A 20991-nucleotide genomic window follows, 5' to 3' on the forward strand; every position below is an offset into this window, starting at 1 on the left:
TCCTCCTGGGAGGGAGAAGCAAGAGGCCTTCCACATTCAGGCATCCTACTCTCAGATTTGCACCACAGTCTGAGGGTGGAGGATCAGAGGGCAGGGGAAGAATGGGGAAAACAGTCTGCCAACGGTGTGTCCCCAAGACACAGGATGACAGCCCCTCCCTCCCCGAAGCCGCCGCAGCTTCCAGCCAGGAGAGGCAATGGGACCCAGCCCCAAGAGCCTCCAACTGGGAGTCAGGGCCTCGGGTTCCAGCCCTGCTCGGCCCTGCTTTACCTTGGGGACCAAAGGTCACTCTCGGCCCCTCTTGGCTTTCATCTCCTCCTCCAATAACCTCTCAGGTCCCTTAGAAGATTCCTGCAACACATTTCCAGGCAGATGTTGATCCTTGGCAGAAAGTGGCTGCTGGTGTCAGCTGACTGCACACAAATCCCTATCTCCCCCGAGAAGTGCGATTTTAAAGCAGGAAGGATGCTGAGATTTAGGTGCCTCCAGGACAGGATTCCTCTTAGGCCTCCCCCAGCAATGATCACTGGCTCAGCCTGGATCCTTTCGGAGAGCCCACAACCCTCCCTCACACAGCCACATCCACCACCCTCACCCCGTTATTATACGGTTCCTGGACTGGATTGTTGGGGGATCCCCCAAACCTAGATTATCTGGATTTCAGGAAGGTGTTGGCAGGATCCATGATGAAATGCTCAGAGAAAAGATAGAAAGTCGAGTGGATTCCTAGCCAGCAAGCCAAGGGGTGTTGATTAATAGATCAATGTCAACTTCCTGACTTGCCAAAGGGCTCTGTCCTCTGCCCTGGCTTGTCCGACATACTTATCAGTAACTAGGTGAGGACTCAGAATGGAGACTCACCAAGCACACGTAGAAAACAAAAAGCAGAAAGAAGAACTAAGGTATGGAACTGAATTGAAGCGCAAAACTGACTTTATAACAAGGCCAGGATTAGCAAGGAAACATTTCTCTGGGAGTAAAGTCCTGAACTAAGATTCAAGAGTCATTTTTTTAAAAAACTGAATTAATTAATCATGTCAGGAAAAGTCTAAGATTTAATGAAAACAAATTCAGTTCAGCCGGCAATAGGATATGGCTGACCCCAAAAGGTACGTGCACTTTTGGTTGTGTGAATAGAGGTACAGAAGCTCGATCAAAAAAGGTGAAAGTTCCACTCTACTCCACGCTGCTCAGACACCATCAGAAATGTCAAGTTCTCTTCAATACGCTATAAACCAAAGAGCATCCAGAGGAGGACAACAGTACACACTCAATAAATATTTGTTGAATAAAAGCACGAGAAAGATTGGGCCCAATTTTTATTGCAGATGATAAAGGAAAGATACAACATTCATCATCAAATATTTGAAAAACTGTCTTGGGAAGGTGAGCCAGGGCAAATTCCACTGCCCATGTACACCTCCCTTGTCTTTCTGCCCCTGTATCTGTGAATTCCTTGAGACTGGGACCATTTCCCATTCATCTCTGAATGTCCAAGAGGCAGAAACAGCCAGGGGCTGAGCAGCTGCTAAGGACAGGACAGCATCCTGACAAAGCCAGGCCCGTGGGGACTGGTCAGCAGAGAGCATGCTGGACCCAGCATGAGAGCTGACCTCTAAGACAAGCCAGCTGCCAGGCTGGAAGAGGCAAGGAGGAGGCCTGGTGGCTGAACTTTCAGTTTGCACCTGCCGTCCCAGGCTGGCTCATGCGCTGATCAACTGGCCTCCTACCCCCTAAAACTGCCTCCTTGACACTGCCCAGTAGCCCTGTGGGGACTGGCCCTAGCCGGCCACCCCTGCCCAAAGTTTGGAGCTGCCCAGTGGCCGAGGGCCTGCCAAACCTTGGGTTCCTCTCCCTCCTCTCTCTTATCACCAGTATGGCCTTTGTCCACCTCCTCACCCTTCTGTGCCTCTACTTCCCTTCCCTGCACCCCCTCAAGTAGCCCCTCATCTCGCCATTCCTCCTTCCTAACATCTAACCTCTTCCCTCCAGTGATCCTCTTAAGACCGTCTCTCCTTGCCCTGGGCCCCATGGCAATGAGCTGCTGAAAATTTCAACCCTTGTCCTACTCTCACGCTCTCCCCATATTTTTTTAATTATGCAGTACTTTCAGTGTTGGACAGAGCTGGAGACTTCCTTCCTGAGGACTTAGGTTCTTATAGATAATACTAGAGAGTAAGAGTCATTCTGTTCCACGTTGCAGTGAGGTGCTGCCCCTCCCAGGGGGCGAGAATCAGAGAAACCTGGCCCCCTCCTGCCCAGGCTGAAGATGGAGGGGAGAGAGTCCAGGCTTTGGAGTTGTACAAACCAACACTGAAGCCTGGCCACCCACTGACCGGCTGTGTGACCTCAGGCACATACATCACTTAACCGCTTTGGGCGCTGAGTGCAGAGTCTGGCCTGAGCAGCCCCCTGTATGGTGATGCCCCCCCACACACACATCCTACTCCTTCAAGGAAGCCTACTCCTTCACATCGGCCATCGATGTGGCATCGAGGAAGCCGCACCATAGCTCTTTGGTCCTGTTTAATCAATGCGCAAATTTACTGAGTGCTTTCCATGTTCTTAGAGCTTCGTGGGTATTAACTCACTTTAATCCTCTTAACAACCCTATGGGTATTGACCATTATTAATCCCATTTTATAGATGAGAAAACTGAAGTTCACAGACATCGGCTCTGACCGCGAGTACTCTTCCAGCTGAAGCGGCAGCGAGTCAGCAGGGACCTCAGGGCCTTGAGAGTCAGGGCTCCATCTGTGCCAGGCATGCCCCCAGCCTCTGCCTGCATACCCCAGGCCCCGAGTCCCTCCCACATTCAAGGCAGCTCCCACCACGGAGAGGCAGCCTGCTTTCCCGAGGCTCCTGGTTCCACTTCAGAGAACAAACCTCTCCAAAGCTTTATTCAAAAATCACACACACACACACACACACACACAGAGTCGCTCACAACCTCCCAGCTCTTTCACAGCTTCTGGATCTTTCCACTTTCTAGGTGCTCAGGTGTTTCCCTGGTTCTGATCCTTTTCCAGTTGGCCTTCATTCATTTGTTCATTTATTCATTCACCCATTCAGTCAGCAAATGTTTTGTGAGCGCTGCAGTGGGTCAAGCTGCAGGTGGAGAGCCTGCCCTCAAGGTCTGGAAGAGGAGAGACATTGAACAAACAGAAACACACACACATGCACACATTGTGACAAGAAGAGGAAGAGCAGATGCCAGCAGGAGGCACCACTTCCCTCCCAACAGCTAGTGGGCCCTTCACACAGGCCAGGCCCTGTCCACGCACAAGCTCATTCACTCCACACCGTAGCCCTGGGAGTAGGTGTTATTCTAACCGACTTTGTACAGCCGAGGAAGCTCAGACACGAGAGGTGAAGTCACCTGCCCAAAGTCAATAATAGTAAGACGGCAAAGAAACAGTGGTGATGGGCGGGAAGTCCAGTTTGTACTCCTAACCACTATGCCATCTTATCTCTAGAGGCTCAGAGAAGGTTCCTTAGTATCAGTTCCCAGACTAATGACCCCACACACACATGCCAGCAGCAGCCTGACCGTGTAGCAGGCAGTGGGCCCACCCTGGCATGACCCGGACCCCATACTGTGCTCCTAGCTGTGTACCCTAGTGCAGCACTGGCTTCACCAAGATGGCAGTCGCCCTAACTCCAGACCCTCTGCTTTTCTCCCACTTGACGTCATCTTCACACCTTTGACCTTTACCCTGGTTGGCATCAAGACAGCTGCAGGGACTGTCCAAAAGGATGTGAACGGGTCCAGTGGCCAACCCCTCTTGCATGAGACACGGCTCCTGGTCTCACCAGTGGAATCAGGGAGGAGCAAGAAGCACTCCAAAGTCTGGGTAACAATCACCCCAGCCTCTCCCCAAGGGCACCCAGTCAGGGCTCACAAAATATTGGTGAGAATTTAGTGCCGACCAGCCCAGTCCTCTCCTTGTAGTGATGGGGGAACTGGAGCCCATGGAGGACAGGTAGGGAGGCCCAGTGTACCACAAGGAGGAACTCAGTGGAATCGAACAGAGGACCAGATGTCCAGCTCCCAGCCCAGCCCCCAAGAGAGCCGGCGCTGGCCTTAGCCACATGGGGATGGAAGCTGGAGGCTGTCCACTTAACCGTGAGGAGGGAAAGAGCGGCTCGGGCCCCTGGGGTGGTGAGGGAGCCACGGGGCCCGGATGGAGGATGCTTGGGCTCCAGGCGCAGCATGGCCCCGCTCCCCACAAGATGACCAGAGCAGAGGCTGAGGTGGGAAGGATGAACCGGGCGAGGGCCAATCCCTTTGGGTCCTCCTCCCCGGGGACCCCACGGGTGACTGTTTTCCTAGGAACATTGTGTTCAGGCTGTGAGTCTTGGCTCAAGCACCCTTCCCCGGCAGATCTCCAGCTGCCTGTTTAATAATGTACAGCCAATCGGCCATTAACGGCATATTCAAAAAAAAAATTTTTTTGGTGGTTGTTTTTGTTGTTGTTCCTTTTTTTTCTTCTTCCGGTAGCGGGTGGTGGTTGTGAAAAACAATTCTCTGGCCGACGTCCAGGGAAATCACAGCCTGCCCACACTCGGGGATCCTGGCAGATCCCACCTGCCTCTGCCCAGCCCCGCCCCACCATGCCAAGGCGCCACAGTGCCCACTCCCACCTCCACACTCCTGGCAACACCCCGGGCCTGCTACCCCAGGGGGCAGCCGTCCTGGCACCTGGGAGTCCCAGGGAGGCCTAGCAGGGCCGAGGGACAGGATGTGGGATGTGCCAGTAGGAGCAGAGGGAAGGCAGGTGGGGGCCCAGCGCTTCCTCGGAATTCCACTCCCATCTGGCCGGAACTGGGGGTAGAAGGTGCGACCAGGGTAGCCCAACCAGGTGCGAGCACCACAGTCCAGAGCCAGGTGGCCGGCTCTCCTGGGCAGGACTGAGCCAGGGAGTGAGGATCCTGGGGCCTGGCCCCGCTGGGGTCCATTCCTCTCTATCTGAGAGTCAGGATTTGCAGCAGGATCCGGAGAGCCCAAAAGCAAAGACTCCTTGGAGGGTAGTTAAGACAGGGAATGGAAAGCTCAGTTCCATAAGAAACTGTGTGGTGAACAGATGCATCCCGGGCTGCCTGCAGCATCTTGCCTGGGTGAGAAAGCTTGCCAGACTCTCCTTACCTCTCCTTCCTGGCAAGGCACTGCCAACCCAGAAACACGAGCAAGGCAGAAAGAGCCTTGGTAGCTTTTGTGGGCAGAAAGTGCGGCCAGGAGCCAAGGGGCTGCCTCTTTGTGGCTCTGCCCGTCTTCCTGGTGACACTGGACCATTCTTGTGCCCTCTCTAGGCCTCCATCTCATTGCCCTGCCATGAGGGGGATGAGCCAGGGGTCCCCCATTCTGCCTGGAGGTCCTGGCCGGAGAGGAACCGTCAAGCCAGATGCAGGGCAGACAGAGGAGTCCATAGTCATGATGATGGTGGTGATACACTATCATTTATCAAGCTCTGTGTGTGTGTCAGGCACTGTTTTTTCACTCTCCCTATAACTCGACTAGGCAGGTTACTATTATTATCACCATCATACAGATGAGGAAACTGAGGCTTGGAGAGGTTAAGTCACTTGCCCAAGGTCACAAGGCTAGTGAATGATGGATTCAGGCTGGCCGGCCTCAGGCTCTTTACCGTGCTGCCTTGAAGAGTCCAGTCAAGGGGAGTGGCCCAGACCCCAAGTGCCAAGAGCCCCAGCAGCCCCTCCTGCCTGCCCTGTGCCTCTGCCTGCTGTCCCCCGCCCCCATCCAGCCTCCCAGCCTCTCACCACACCCTGGCAGGGTAGGGTCATCAGCCTCCCCTCTGTCCTTTACTTCCCTCCTGCTCCCAGGCCTCCTCAGGGCTTCCTGCTTCCCCCAGGTAGGGGCACACACAGACACACACAATCATGCACACTCACACGTACTCATACACACACACTCATGCACGCATGCCTGCCCAGGTATCTACACACTACACATAAGCACGTGCACTTAAACACATGTGTACACACGCATCTGCACACACAGACGTGAAAACACAGTACAGATACACAGGCACACTTGCACCCACACAGGCACGTGCCCCCCCCCCACATACACATGGATACACACACACAGGTACACACATGAGCTCCAGCCAAGGGAGATTCGGTGCAGACACCCGAGGGCTGTCTGGGCAGGCAGAGCCGGACAGGTGTCTGCCACGGCACTGGGGTGATTATTCCAAAGGCGAGAAGGCTGCCGGCTAATAATACCACAGCGCATTCCTGGCCAGAGATAAGCAGCCCCAAGCATCCTCGGCACGTTCGGCCTCAGTGTCTCACCCCTGTGGATTCCACCCACCCGCAGCACCATCCTGGAGGTGCCCCAGGAACCGGCGCCACTGGCACAGATGCCCTGGTCAGGGGCCTGGTGCTCTCCCCTCTCCAGGGACCCCTCACCCACCCACACAGGCAAGAAAGGAGGTCTGTGTTCATCCTGAGAAGCGGACTAAACTACAGGTTGTCCTCGCTGCGTTCCAGCCCCTCCAAGCTGGACAAACGCACCCCACGCCACCTCCAGTACGGAGCATACTCCAGCCGGGCAGAGCCTGGGCAACGGGGAAGATACTGGAGACCCCCACTACCACCACTGCTAAGGGGCGTTTGGGCGCCTCATCTCACCCCACCCTCTCCACAACTCCATGACATCACCGATACTGTTGCTATTTTGCAGGTTCCCTGAGAGCCCACAGTGGGAAAGGAAGAGACCCAGAATTTGAACCCAGGTCTTCCATCTCCTAAGCCAGGGCTCGTTCCAGGACCTCAAACAACCCTCCGTCCTGGATGACTCTTAAGCCACAATTTCAGTGCCACTGGGTAGATCGGGGGCATTTCAGGGATCGTTCTTCTCAGGGAAAAACGTCATCTTCAGTACAGGCTCGGGAATGGGGGATCCTGAGTAACACACACACGAGGGCAACACCTCCACAAAGATGTCAGGTGTTAGGGGGTGTTCTGGGGCATCTGCAGCTGCCTTGGGGCAGGAGGGGTGTTGCCGGGACAGAGGACAGGAGGACGTGAGCCCTCCAAACCCCCAAGCCACAGAGTGCTTTGGAAGAAACTTGGGAGCTAAATGGGCCCCCCACGCATGGAGTCAAGAGGGAAGAGTCTTTGGCTTTTACAGCTGTGGGTCAGGACAAAGGGTTGGGGAGTCAGGACAAAGGTCTGGGACTTGGGGAACAAGGCAGGACCCTGAGGGTGACATGTACCTACAGAGTCCTGAGGGGCACAGCAGGAGGGAGAGAGTGACATGGACACAAAGAGAAAAGTCAGACAGGAAAGAGACAGTACAAAGATACAAGGACGTGGAGGTGGAACCTGAGATACCCGAAGGAAAGAGGCAGCAGAGGGAGAATACGAGATGTGCTCATACACAGGGGTGAGGAGCTGGAAAGTTCTGTTGGGCCTCGGTGATGCCAGGCAGCCCTCACTTCCGTCTTTCTCACCTGTAGCCCAACACATGTTCGAGGGCTACAGTTCTAAAGCCTGGGTGCACACAGGTGCACATGCGTAAACGCGCGCACACACACACACACACACACACACACACACACACACACACACACACACCCCTAAACCTCAAGTGTCCCTCTTGGCCACTCGCTGAAGAGAAGCGCTGTTCTGAGCATTTCTCAGATGAGAACACTGAGACCCAGGGAAGGGCTGAGGCTTCCCCACCAGGATCTCGAGGAGAAATCTGGGAAGAGGACCCAAGTCTCCCCATCTTCTCAACTTCTCAGGAGGCAAAGGACTCAGCCGTGAGACCTCGGAAGCAAAGGCAGGAGAGGAAGGACGCAGGCCCCGGGGACTCTGGGGCATGACTTTCCCAGCCCCAGGGAGATGGGATCAGAGGAACAGAGCAGCGTCCCAAGCTTGAGACCAGGCTCAGAGAGGGCAGGACCTTGGCTGGCAATGAAAGCAAGAGGGCAGGGGCCCCAGGGGTGGGGCTACAATGGGGAACAGGGATGAAAGCAGGGGTGTGTTCCCACGAGGCCCTGGCCAGCCCCAGGTCAGCCGCCTGGTAAGGCTTCCCAGAGCTGCGTGACCCCCAAGGCCACCCCCTTCAGCACTACCCGCTGGCCCCAGCTCCGAGCAAGCCAAGCAGACTTACAAGGACGTCGCAGGGACACGGTATTGATCAGATGAGGCGTCGAAGGAGGTGGGCCCATGGGCTTCCCCCCTCCCCACCAACTTCACCCGAGAGGTACCGGCTTCCTCTCCCTCCAGAGCCCCCTCCTTCCTGGGCACAAGGCAGTGGGCCAGCCAGGCCAAAGCCAGGGAAGGGAAGCTGGGAATGGGAAGAATATTAGCCTCCTGATTTCACATCCAGCTGGACAGAGACCCCACTTGTGAGCCCGCAGGGAAATCTGTGCTGGAGAAAAGGATAAACGGATGGAAGAGGAAACAGATAGCAACTACGGAATAAGGACCCATCAGAAAGAGTGATCATGTATCATCAGTTGATTGGTGAAGAGACAGAGGCAATGGTACATGTAGACATATGATTATTATTGAAATAGAAAGAGAGACTAGAGCACAGTTTCCAAGTCCATCTGCCTGATTCAAACCAACCAACTGAAACAAGACATTTTTGAGATAATCAGGGAAAATTGAACACAGACTAGGTATTAGCTGCTCTTAAGAAAATGTTATTAATTATGTTGACTGAGATAATGGTATTATGGTAATGTTAAAATTAAAAGTCCTTATCTGTTAATGATATGCACTGAAGTATTTACAGTGCAATGATATAATGTCTGGGATTTGCTTTAAAAAAACTTCCAGCAAAAAAAAAAAAAGAAAGAAAGAAAAAGAAAGTGAAGGGGGAACAGATGAATCAAAAACAGCAGGGAAGGGGCTTCCCTGGTGGCGCAGTGGTTGAGAGTCCGCCTGCCGATGCAGGGGACACGGGTTCGTGCCCCGGTCCAGGAAGATCCCACATGCCGCAGAGCGGCTGGGTCCGCGAGCCATGACCTCTGAGCCTGCGCGTCCGGAGCCTGCGCTCCGCAACGGGAGAGGCCACAACAGTGAGAGGCCCGCGTATCACAAAAAAAAAAAAAAAAAAAAAAAAAAACAGCAAGAAACTGACAATTTTTGAAGCAGGAGTATGAATACAAAGGAGTTCATTATACTATTCTTCCTACTTCCGTACACGTTTCAAATCTCCCATAATAAAGAATTGACCAAAGGAAAAAATATATATATAAGTTCCTCTGATCCATGTTTCCTAAAGTGTGATATTCAAGATGATTTTCCTTGGAAACGTGGCTCAACAACTTTATTTTAATTTTTTTTGTATTTAGCAAGAAATTAAAAACATAGATTAAGCCCATAAATTCTATCACTTCGAATGAGTAAAAGGTTAAAAAAGCAAGTCATTTTTTTAAAAATGAAGTAACAGTGCAGGATGGTGATGACTGATATGGTAAAATGGGAAAGGAGGACAAGCCTGACAGCAGTTGGAAAACCAACAAGCTCACCCACACTCCCCGCTGCATGGGAAGCCGATAACTGACCCACAGTGGGAGTCTTTCACCGTCTGCCCAAGCCCTCGTCTGCACCCTTGTCTGCAGGGACGCAGCTACACCAGGGACGTCAGCCACAGAGGATGGATCAGGCTGCTGGTGGTGGACAGAGCTGAGGTAGCTGGTGATAGACAGCAGACTGCTGCTGTTTCTCAAGGGCAGCTCAGACCTGGCTCTGTATTTCCAGAATCTCCAATCCCCAGACTGTCCTTGGATGTTGACAACATCTTGCCCATTTACAGATGGGGGAACTGTGACTCAGAGAGAATAGGTGACCTTCTCAAGGCCCCAAGGCCAGGGGGTGACAAGGCCTGGATTTGAACCTACATCTCGCTGACACCCAAGGCTGCTAGCTGAACCTTGAAGGTAGGCAGGTAACCAGCCCAGCAGGAGCCTGAGGCCCAGCCAAGAACTAAAGCAATGAAAGAGGTGGAAAGGAAGACAAGAACCGTATGATCATGGGAGGAAAAAGAAGGAGAGGAAGTGAGGGAGGGCCTGGGCTGCACAATAGGTTTGGGGTGCCTAGACACTTATTACACAGAAGTAGCAGAAAGGGAAAGACTGCAAGTTGAATGGAGGTTAGACCACTAGGGGAACTGGATGGTAGACTGTGAGCCTTGGTCAACATTTCAAAACATCACAGGTCTGAGCTTCAGAATTATTCCAACTCAGTAAGGGGAGGTAGGTTATCCCACGCCTCCTGGAACTTCTAGTTGGTAGCCGAAATGCATCTGATTAACAGATCTGGGAAAATTAGTATACTTTCTCAAATTGTGAGGTTCACGGGGGAAATACTACTAAGAATCTTTTCACTGTCCATCTGAGTCTGAAATAGGCCTGAAAACAAAGGCGTTAGGGTAGTGCCCTGGAGAGGGCTGCCTGTTTGCCCAAGTTTCTAACATTATGCTTCTAAGAACTGGGGAAGGAATATGGAGGGACACTAACCTACCTTTGCAAAGCTCTTAGCACCCAGGAGACCCCCATCCATCTTTCCTGGCAGCTGGGATGCCCCAGGGAGTTCGGGTCCCCCAAGACCACATCCTGTGTCCAGGGTCGAGAGGAGCTGACTGGAGCCTAATGCTGCGGCGGGAGTGGGGAAAGGGGGGCTAGGGGGGATGATGGGGAGGCAGGGGCCACTGGGCCATCTGCAGTCCAGTGGGGGTTCTGGCTCCACCAGTTCGCTAGCTGTGTGAGGTGGGGCAAGCAGTTTGACCTCTCTGAGCCTCTGACAGGTCCCCCGTCCTCCCCACCTTCTCCTCCTGTCGGTGCTAAAACTGGAAGAATAATAATAGCAACCTCCTCATGGAGCTGTCTTGAGAATTCAGTGACATGACCCATGCAATGTGCTTAGCATGCAATCTGGTACATAATTGCTTAATAAATGGAACCGCTATTATTATTATTATTATTATTACTATTAACTATCCTATCCAAGGCCCACAGTTGGGCCCTTTGGCATTCAAGCTCTGCTGAGACTGGGTGGAAGGAAGCTGCCGGTGGGCAGCAGCCGGCAGGACAAAGGAGGGGTGAGCACCGCAGCTCAACCTCATCCTCTCCAGGAATGCAGGGCTGGCGGCTGGGAGGGTGGGGGGCGAGGGGAGATGCCTCGCCGCTGAGGTCAGGCCCTATTCGGAGCTGGCAGTGCGTTTATCATCCTCCTGGGTGAGGGGAGGTGGGGGAGGAGGGGGATCAGGAAGGGGGGAGGAGGAGGAGAGGCAGCTGTAGAGAGCAGTGGGAGGCCTCCCTGTAGGGGAGGGACCGCTCCTGCACCACGGTCCTGGGAGGACCCCCCAGCCCCTCCTAACTGGCCCAGTGAGTGTGGGGCAGGAGGAGTGCCAGCTTCACATAAAGGTGCCCCCCACTCATCACCCCAACCAGGAATAGGACATTCACCCCACGAGGTGCACCATCCCCAAAGCTCTCCACAGAAACTCGATGAGCTAGACATTATTTTCATGATTCCCATCTTACAGAGGAGGAAACTGAGGCTCGGGCTGGTCCACCTCAAGGCCCAAGGATGCTCACCAGCACCAGTCCCATCTGCTGGCTCTCGTCACTGTCCCAGAGGCTGGGCTCACAGCAGTGGGTGCAGCAGTGGTGCGAGAACAGATGTGGTCTTAACGGGCACCAGCTGGCCTGTGCTATATTCCCCAGGTCAGTGCAAGGCAGGCTGGAACTTCAGGATTCTCCTGGGCTCATCATCCTGCCCACTACAGACACACACATCCCAGTGCTGGAAGGCCCAGCCCTCCCCTGCCAAACACAACCATTTCTATTCTTGAGATTCCAATCAAGGGGTCCCGGCTATCCCTTCAGTCCCCTGGGGCCCCTTCCTGGGCTCCCACCAGCACCTCCTAGAACTAACCCCTTCCAGCTACGGTATCAACCTACTTCCTCTTAGGTTATCCTTCACGAAGACCAAGGAAATAATCTGGTTACCCCCAGTGACTGTGCCTGATACCGACTCCTCTACTGAAGCTGGAACTGCCCTGGGCCTCAGTTTCCCCTTATGGAAAGAAACAGGGAGGTAGGAGGAACGCCCAGGCCCTCTCAGCAGTGCAGGTCTTTGGGGATATAGTTAGGTTTTTCTTCTTGCGTGAAGGTCCCTTTCCACTAGTTTCCACATCTCCTTCCCCAGTTCTGGAAAAGCCAGGCCTCTCACCCCCGCCTCCCCAGAGGTCTAAGAACTTCGGGGAACCCTGTCCAGTTAGAGAGCCTTGCTCAGCACCTGTGGGCCCCTTGCAGGTTCAAGTCCCAGAAGGTCTCCCTGTATCTCTAAGTACTCCCCATCCGACTTCAGGATACTAAACACACATGCGCATGTGTGCACACACTAGTATGTGCGTGTAGCCACAGCTCCTGCCTGGGCTCTGTGGTTGACCCACTTTAGACTCTCTGATGACCCTCTTCCTAAGTGATCAGATCAGAGAGAGGAACAGCTGCAGTTAACAGCACCTCAGCCTCTCCCAGGATGGAGCAGGGGTACCCCAGGTGTATCCCCAGAAGGTTGGTGGAAAGTCCTGGAAGGTACCAGAAGCCAAGCCTTGCGGGGATGGGTGGGGGAGCAGGTAGGATGTTCCCACTCAAGCTTCAGAAGCAGGCATTTAAAATCCTTCTAAATCCACCCACCCCAGAACAATGATTCTCGAGTTTTACAGAAGAAAGGAAGGATTTGCCCAAGAAGCTCTCACAGAGAGCAGGAATCAAAGGTCAAATCTGGAAACTAAAGAGGCCTGGACCAGGATTGAAAACTTCCATCCCAAACCAGCCTGAGGCAGGGGGGCCTGTATTCTCCATCCACCCACCCATGTTGACATATGAAAAGCCAAATGACTTTCATGCTTCCTATAGAATGAGTGAGTGTGATAGTTTTGTGTGTCAAATTGGCTAGATTAGAGCACCTGGTGATTTAATCAAACACCAATCCAGGTGTGTGTGAAGGTGTTTTGTAGATAGGTTAATATCTACAGTCAACTGACCTGAAATCAAGATTATTCTCCATAATATGGATGGGCCTCATCCAATCAGTTGAAGAGCAAAAACTGGTTTCTTGGAGAAGGAATTCTGTCTCAAGGCTGCAACACCAACTCCTACCTGAGGTGTCAGCCTGCCAGCCTGCTCTACAGATTTCAGACTTGCCCATCCTCACAACTGTGTGAGCCCATTCCCTAAAATAATTATCTTCATATAAATATCCCATTGATTCTGTTTCTCTGGAGAACCCTAACTGCTACAGGGAGTAAATAAGAGAGGTCAAAAACTGGGTCCTACCAACTTAAAGGAACTCCCAATGGCCAGAGCTGGGTCAATTTGATCCAAGAAAAATAATGATAGCATTGGATTATAACCTATAAAGTAAAGTGGATATCCAGGTTCCCTACAGACATAAATAAATAATTGAATAAATAAATGTGGGATAAGGTACAGTTCTTTACAGTAGAATTCCAATTAATAAATGTAGAAGGAATGATGGAAATAGAAAATCAAGTAAACCAAAAGTGAGGGACATTCTGCAAAATAACTAAGCAGGACTCTTCAGAAGTGCCAAAGTCAAAGGAAACAAAGCAAGACTGAGGAATTGTCCCAGCTTGGAAGGGTCTAAGGAGATGTGAGAAATAAATGCAAAGTGGGATCTCAAACTGGATCCTGGATCTGAAGAGAGGTAGTAACGGAAACACTGGCCAAATTCTACTAAGATCTGTAGATTAGTTAATAGCATCAGATCAATGTTAATTTCCTAGTTTCCTAGTTTCGATAATCATGCAACAGTTCCATAAGATGTCAACATTCAGAAAAAATGAGAAAAGGGTATAGTGGTACTCTTTGTACCATTTTTGCAAATCTTCTGGAAGTTTAAAATCATCTCAAAATTTTAGAAAATATGTAAGTGGGTCCTGAAGAAGACACAGATTAAGGGTCAGAATGAGAGCAGAGGACTGTTAAAAAAATTAAGTCCTTGGAAGGGAAGACGGATTGAACTTGAGAAGGTTCCCAGACACCTGAGAATCAGAGGAGAGATGCTCAAACTAAGGGGGCAGAGGAAGAAGAAGGCAGACTGCTCAGGGAGCAAAGCAAAGAGACCTGGCAGAGGTGGAACACACGGGTATTCCAGCTCTAGGATCATCACCTGGAGAGAGCCACACTTGGCATCTAATGATAATAACCACGACGCCACCACCACAACCACAGCTGTCACAAATCTCTGGCTACTGTGCACCAGCAGCTGAAAAGCACTCTCCATATCTAGCTAATTTAATCTTCACCACAACCCTGCAGGAAGGTCTTCATAACCCCAGTGTATAGATGAGAAACTGAGAATCAGGGCACTTCAGAAACCATCCAACGGGAACTTCCCTGGTGGTCCAGTGCTAAAGAATCCGCCTTCCAATACAGGGGACACAGGTTCGATCCCTAGTCAGGCAACTAAGATCCCACATGTCACGGGGCAACTAAGCCTGCGGGCCACAACTACTGAGCTCTCGCACCTCAACTAGAGAGACCACGTGCCACAAACCACAGAGCCCACGCACCCTGGAGCCGGCGTGCCACAACTAGAGAAGAGAAAACCCACATGCCACAACTAGAGAGAAGCCCGCGCACCGCAGTGAGAGATCCCACGTGGCTCAACGAAGATCCCGCATGCTGCAACTAACACGTGGTGCAGCCAAAAAATAAACAAAATGTAAAAAAAAGAAAGAAAGAAAGAAAAGAAAACGGTCCAAGGTCATTCAGTTACAAGAAAAGAGACCTTCACTGCCCTCAGTCCAACCTCCTCCCCACAATGCAAGATAGCTGCTGAGAGCTCACCATCTCACAAGACAGGTCAGTCCAGGGGGGACCATTCCAACTGTCTTCCCTAGAGGTCCAGGCAAGCTTAGTAAAGCAGAACTTCCTCCACCCAACCTGACTGCAGCCTCTGTCCTAGGACCCCATTCACAGGAGAGCCATGATAATAATTGGTGATATTTATCTATTACCCTAAGCATGCATTCACTCATTTAGTTCTCACAATAATCTTAGGAGGCAGGGACTATTTGTATGAGTTTTATAGATCAGGAACCCAAGTCACAAACAGACTAAGCAACTTACAGAGTTAGTGAGCATCGAAGAAGGAAAGTCAGAAGCGGGCCCGGGATCCTCACCACACCACCTCCAGGTCAGACTCTCTCCTGGAGCCTCTCCGTGAGTCTGGGTTCAACTCCTGGTCCCCGTTCTACCACCTTCCTGGCTGTGTGAGCACATTTGCTCAACCATCTCAGCCTGTTTCCTCCTCTGTGCCCTGAGGGATTATATTAATGCCTATCTTTTAATGCTGTTGTGAGGATTAGATTAAATGATCCTGTCTGTGCAGGGATAGAGAATCTTTGTAAGCCAGAGACTAACGGTGGAATTCAAGCCAGTGTGATTTTCGGAGTGCAGGAAAGGGCACTGGAGCTTTTCTGCTGCTCCTCCAATCACACGTGACCCACAAGTGAACTTCCTTCCCTGCTTCCTTGAACAGAACCTGGTTTGAACCCAGACACCTGGACACCCTCGCTTGGGTACCCAGGCCCAGCCGGTGGAAACAGGCCAGGCGGTTAATGTGTGACTTGCTCTGTACTTTGCTGTGCCGCGGGACACACATACCCCTCTCCTCCTAATGGCCCCCCGCTAACATCCCACCCGACCTGCCTGCTGCCTGCTGGCTGGGGGTAACAATTGGCCGAGTCATTCATCAGCCAGGAGCCAAAACCCTCAGAGAGAGGGAACAGAGGCCTCATAGGTTCTGGGCGGGGCAGAGCAGAAAGGAGGACATGGGGCCAGCAGGTGACCGCAGGTGAGGAAATCAATGTGGGGGGAGGGTAAAGGAACGTGGGCCATGGTCATTCTTGTGCACTTGGCCAGGCCTGCTGGTTTCTGGGACACTTAGCTGTTTGTTATCCTTGGGTCTCAGAATGATAGAATAAGAGTTATCATCTATTGAGAAAGAGCCCACAGGATTTTACCTACATTTTCGCTAATCCTCAAACCACCAACCTTGCAAGGTGGCTGAGACATATCAGTGTCACCATTTTTATACCGATGAGACCAGTTTCCGAGGTGGAATGATTTGTCCCCTATAACGCAGCTCATGTAAACAGCAGAATCAAGATCCACCTGAGCCCAAGGCCAGAGGGGCTCCAACTCCACCAGGACATCCAGGCTCCGGTACTGGTTTGGGGTCAGTGGCTTGGAAGGCTCAGAAGGTTAAGACTGAGTCTTGGCCCCCAGGGACAGCCAAGCAGCAGAGAATGCCAGGTCTTCAGGAGGCAACTCAGTGCTTTCCCTCAGGACCAGCAGCTCCTCTCAAGCAAAGGCAGACACCCCAGGAGGGGAAGTCCATCTCTCCCTCGCTCTCCCTGCTCAGCCAGTTCCAGTGGACACTGCAGACCCTCAAGCTAAAAGCCGGAAGCAGCCAGGGAGGCTGGCGTGGGCCAGGGGTTCAGGAGTCACCTCCCTTCCCATGCCACTGACAGAACTTCTAACCTGCCCTGGCTCCTCTGCCCTCTCCCTGCACCACAGACCCTGGCCCTCCCCAGATCCCTCACGCTCACTCTTTCTTAGCAGGAAACTGCTGGCCTTTGTTCCCTCCTGCATATTTCACCATGTGTCCCGTTTCAGCGGGACCTCAGGGCTTCCCTCTCCTGTCTCCTTCTCTGGCTCCAATTCTCCAGCTCCCCTTTGCCTTTCTCTCCCGGCTCTGGGTTCTCACCCTCCCCTTCCTAACTCCTGCAGTCTCTCAGAAGCAGCAAACCCCCGTGTGATGTTTACACAGCCCCAGAGTCAGAAACGCGAAAAATATGAGACCTTTTGGGAGCCACATTCCAGGAAAATGAGAAGCCAGTCACAGCTCAGTGTCACTTTCTCTCCCAGCCTTAGGTGGGTGTGGGTGTGGGTGTGGCTGTGCACGCACGTGTGCACTGACTGCTTATGACACACTCCAAGGCTACTTATTAACCCCTGAAGGCCCCGCACTCTGAGAGATACCTCTAGGAAGATTGAGGGGAAGGGAGGAGTATTACAACTTCTCAAAATTTTTTATAAACTGGCGATAAAATGGCCTCCCACCCAAGACCTACCTCATCCTTGACCCCCACTGCCGGGGAAGCAGAAGCCAGAGGAACCAGTGGCTTCGTAGGGGCCTGTGCCCAGTGGAGTTGAAGTGGGGTCTCCAGGGGCAAGCGCGTTAGTCAGGTGCTATCAAGGGACCCCAGCATCAGAATCACTGGGGCCGTTAGACAGTAATGCAGATCCCTGGGCCCAAGCCAAGCCCTACTGAACCCAAGTTGAGGGTGGCAGGAATATGCTTAATGGACTCGCCAGGCAAGGCTGAGACCCACTGACAGGTGATGCAAGGGAATGGTGACCCATGGCTCTTCTCCTTAGAATTCAGAAAACGAGCCTCAGCAGCAGAGAGTAGAGGCTGAAAGTGGAAAAGGAAATAATGAAAAGTCATCAGGCTTTGGAGCCAGATACTCAGATCTGAGCTGCCTGCTAGTTTCATGACTGGTGCAAACACTTCACACCTCAGTTTTCTCATTTGAGAGTATGGCCCATTATATCCACTTCATGGGTGGTTTTTCAAGGATTCAATGAGATGAGTGTCAAGTAGCCACCGTGCAGAGGATACTCAATAAACAGTGGCTATAAATGAAGTGATTATAATGCAAAACCCTGCCAGTTAGAGAGAAAATAGATTCTTTGAAAAGGTAAACAAAGTTGATAAGCCTTTAGTAGACTGACCAGCAAAAAAAGAGAGACCACTTAAGTTACTTGAATCAGAAATGAAAGAGGGGATATTACTACCGACCTTACAGAAATAAAAATTATGAAGGAACACTATGAACAACTGTAGGGCAATAAATTAGATAGCTAAGGTGAGATGGACAAATTCCTAGAAAGACACATTGTACCAAAACTGACTCAAGAAGAAATAGAAAATCTGAATAAACATGTAACAAATAAAGAAACTGAATTAGCAATCAAAACACTACACAAAGAGAAAAGCCCAGGCCCAGATGATGTCACATGTGAATTCTACCAAACATTTAAAGAATAATCAATATCAACTCTTCACAAACACTTCCAAAAAGTGGAAGAGGAGCAAACGCTCATTCTATGAGGCCACTATTACCTCGATATCAAAACCAGACAAAGACATTATAAGAAAAAGAAAACTAAAAAAAAAAAAGAAAAAGAAAACTAAAGACCAATATTTCTTATGAACAGAGATGCAACAAAATACTAGAAACCAAATCCAGCAATATATAATAGTAAGAATTATACATCATGACCAAATGGGATATATCCCTGGAATGCAAGGTTGTTTCAACATCTGAAAATCAACTACTGTAATATACCATATCAATAGAATAAAAAAACAAAAGCACTACGATCATTTCAACAGATGCAGAAAAAGATGTGACAAAACCCTGATTTAGAAAACATTCAACAGGGACTTCCCTGGTGGTCCAGTGGGTAAGACTCCACACTCCCAACACAGGGGGCCTGGGTTCAATTCCTCGTCGGGGAACTAGATCCTGCCTGCATGCCGCAACTAAGAGCCCGCACGCCGCATCTAAGAAGCCTACATGCTGCAACTAAGAAGCCCTCATGCCGCAACTAAAGATCCTGCATGCTGCAACTAAGACCCGGCACAACCTAAATAAATAAACAAATATTATTTAAAAAAAAAAAAAACACTCAACAAAGTAGAAATAGAAGGAAAAGTTCTTAATGTAATAAAGGGCATCTATGAAAAACCCGCAGCTAACATCATGCGTAATGGTTAAAGACTGCATGCTTTCCCCTAAGATCAAGAACAAGATGAGGATTTCTTCTCTTGCCATGTCTAGTTCTAGGAGGTTCTAGCCAGGATGAGTAGGCAAAAAAATGAAATAAAAGGCTTTCAGTTTGGAAAGGAAGAAGTAAAACTATCTTCATTCACAGATGAGATGATCTTGTATATAGAAAATCCTACAGAATTCAATTTTAAAACTATTGGAATTTAATAAATGAGTTCATGAAGGTTGCAGAATAAATCTTCAATATACAAAAATCAATTGTATGGGGATATACGTATGCATATAGCTGATTCACTTTGTTATACTGCAGAAACTAACACAACATGGTAAAGCAATTATACTCCAATAAAGATGTTAAAAAAAAATCAGGGCTTCCCTGGTGGCGCAGTGGTTGAGAATCTGCCTGCCAATGCAGGGGACACGGGTTCGAGCTCTGGTCTGGGAAGATCCCACATGCCACGGAGCAACTAGGCCCATGAGCCACAACTACTGAGCCTGCGTGTCTGGAGCCTGTGCTCCTTGATAGTGAGAGGCCGGTGCACCCAGATGAAGAGTAAGCCCCGCTTGCCACAACTAGAGAAAGCCCTCACACAGAAACGAAGACCCAACACAGCCAAAAAATAAATTAATTAATTTTTTAAAAAAACAATTGTATTTCTATACACTGGCAATGAACAATCTGAAAATGAAATTAAGAAAACAATTCTATTTAACATAGCAACAAAAAGAATGAAATATTTAGGAATAAATTTAGCCTCCCCAAAGCGTAAAACTTATACTCTGAAAACTACAAAAGAAAATGAATTTAAATGAATTTAAATGAAAAGAATTTAAAGAAGATCTAAATTAATGGAAAGATATGCCATGCTCATGGATCAGAAGACTCAACATTGTTAAGATGGCAATACTCCCCAAATTGATCTACAGATTCAATTTAATCCCTATTAGAATTTCAGTTGGCTGCTTTGTAGAAAGTGATAGGTTGATCCTAAAATTCAAATGGAAACTTAAAGGACCCAAAATAGCCAAAACAATCTTGAAAAAGAAGAATAAAATTGGAAGACTCACACTTCGAATTTCAAAACTTACTATAAAACAGTAGTAATCTGCGGTACTGGTGTAAGGACAGACATACCCTTATTCCATTCTCAATGGAATACAATTAAGAGTCCAGAAATGAACCCTCACATCTATGGTTAACTGACCTTTGACAAGGTTACCAAGATTGTTCAGTGAGGAAAGAGTAGTCTTTTCAACAAATTTCTGGGACAACTGGATAGGCACATGAAAAAGAATGCAGTTGGGCCCTTACCTCATACCATATATAAATACTAACTCAAAGTGGTTGAAAGATCTAATGGTAACAGCCAAAACTATAAAACTCAGAAGAAAACATCGGTATAAACATGACTTTGGATTTGACTTTAGCTATGACACCAAAAGCACACACCATAACAGAAAAAAATTAGATAAATTTGACTGAATCAAAGTTTAAAACTTGTGTGTTACAAAGTAAAAAGACAACCCAGAGGACAGGAAAAACCCCTCAAATCACATATCTGATAAGGGACTTGTACCCTGAACATATGAAGAACTCTTATAACCCAACAATAAAAAGGCAAATAACCTAATTTTTTAAATAGGCAAAGAATCTGAACAGACATTCTTCCAAAAAAGATATACACATGACTAATAAGCACATGAAAAGATACTCAACATCATTAGTCACCAGGGAAATCAAATCAAAACCACCATGAGATATCACTTCATATCCACTAGGATGGCTATAATCAAAAAGTCAAATAAGTATTGATGAGAATGTACAGAAATCAGAATCTTCATACATTGCTGGTGAGAATACAAAATGATGCAGCTATGTTGTAAGTTGAATTGTGTCCCCCCCAAAAAGATATGTTGAGGTCCCAGTACCTCAGAATATGACCTTATTTGGAAGAAGGGTCTTTATGGAGGTAATCAAGTTAAAATGTGATCATTATGGTGGCCTTAATCCAATGTGACTGGTGTCCTTATAAAAATTTGATACACAGAGACAAACAGACACAGAGGAAAGATGATAAGAAGACACACACAGAAAATACCATGTGAAGATA

The 20991-nt window shown here is 49.7% G+C and overlaps 1 protein-coding gene across 6 annotated transcripts in view; it reads right to left on the reverse strand.

Moving 5' to 3' along the window:
* The window catches only part of TNS1 (tensin 1), a 201479-nt gene that overhangs the window by 145181 nt on the left and 35307 nt on the right, over positions 1-20991 (reverse strand). The window lies entirely within an intron of this gene.

The sequence above is a fragment of the Kogia breviceps genome, chromosome 2, assembly GCF_026419965.1.
Source record: "Kogia breviceps isolate mKogBre1 chromosome 2, mKogBre1 haplotype 1, whole genome shotgun sequence".
Classification (NCBI taxonomy): Eukaryota; Metazoa; Chordata; class Mammalia; order Artiodactyla; family Physeteridae; genus Kogia; species Kogia breviceps.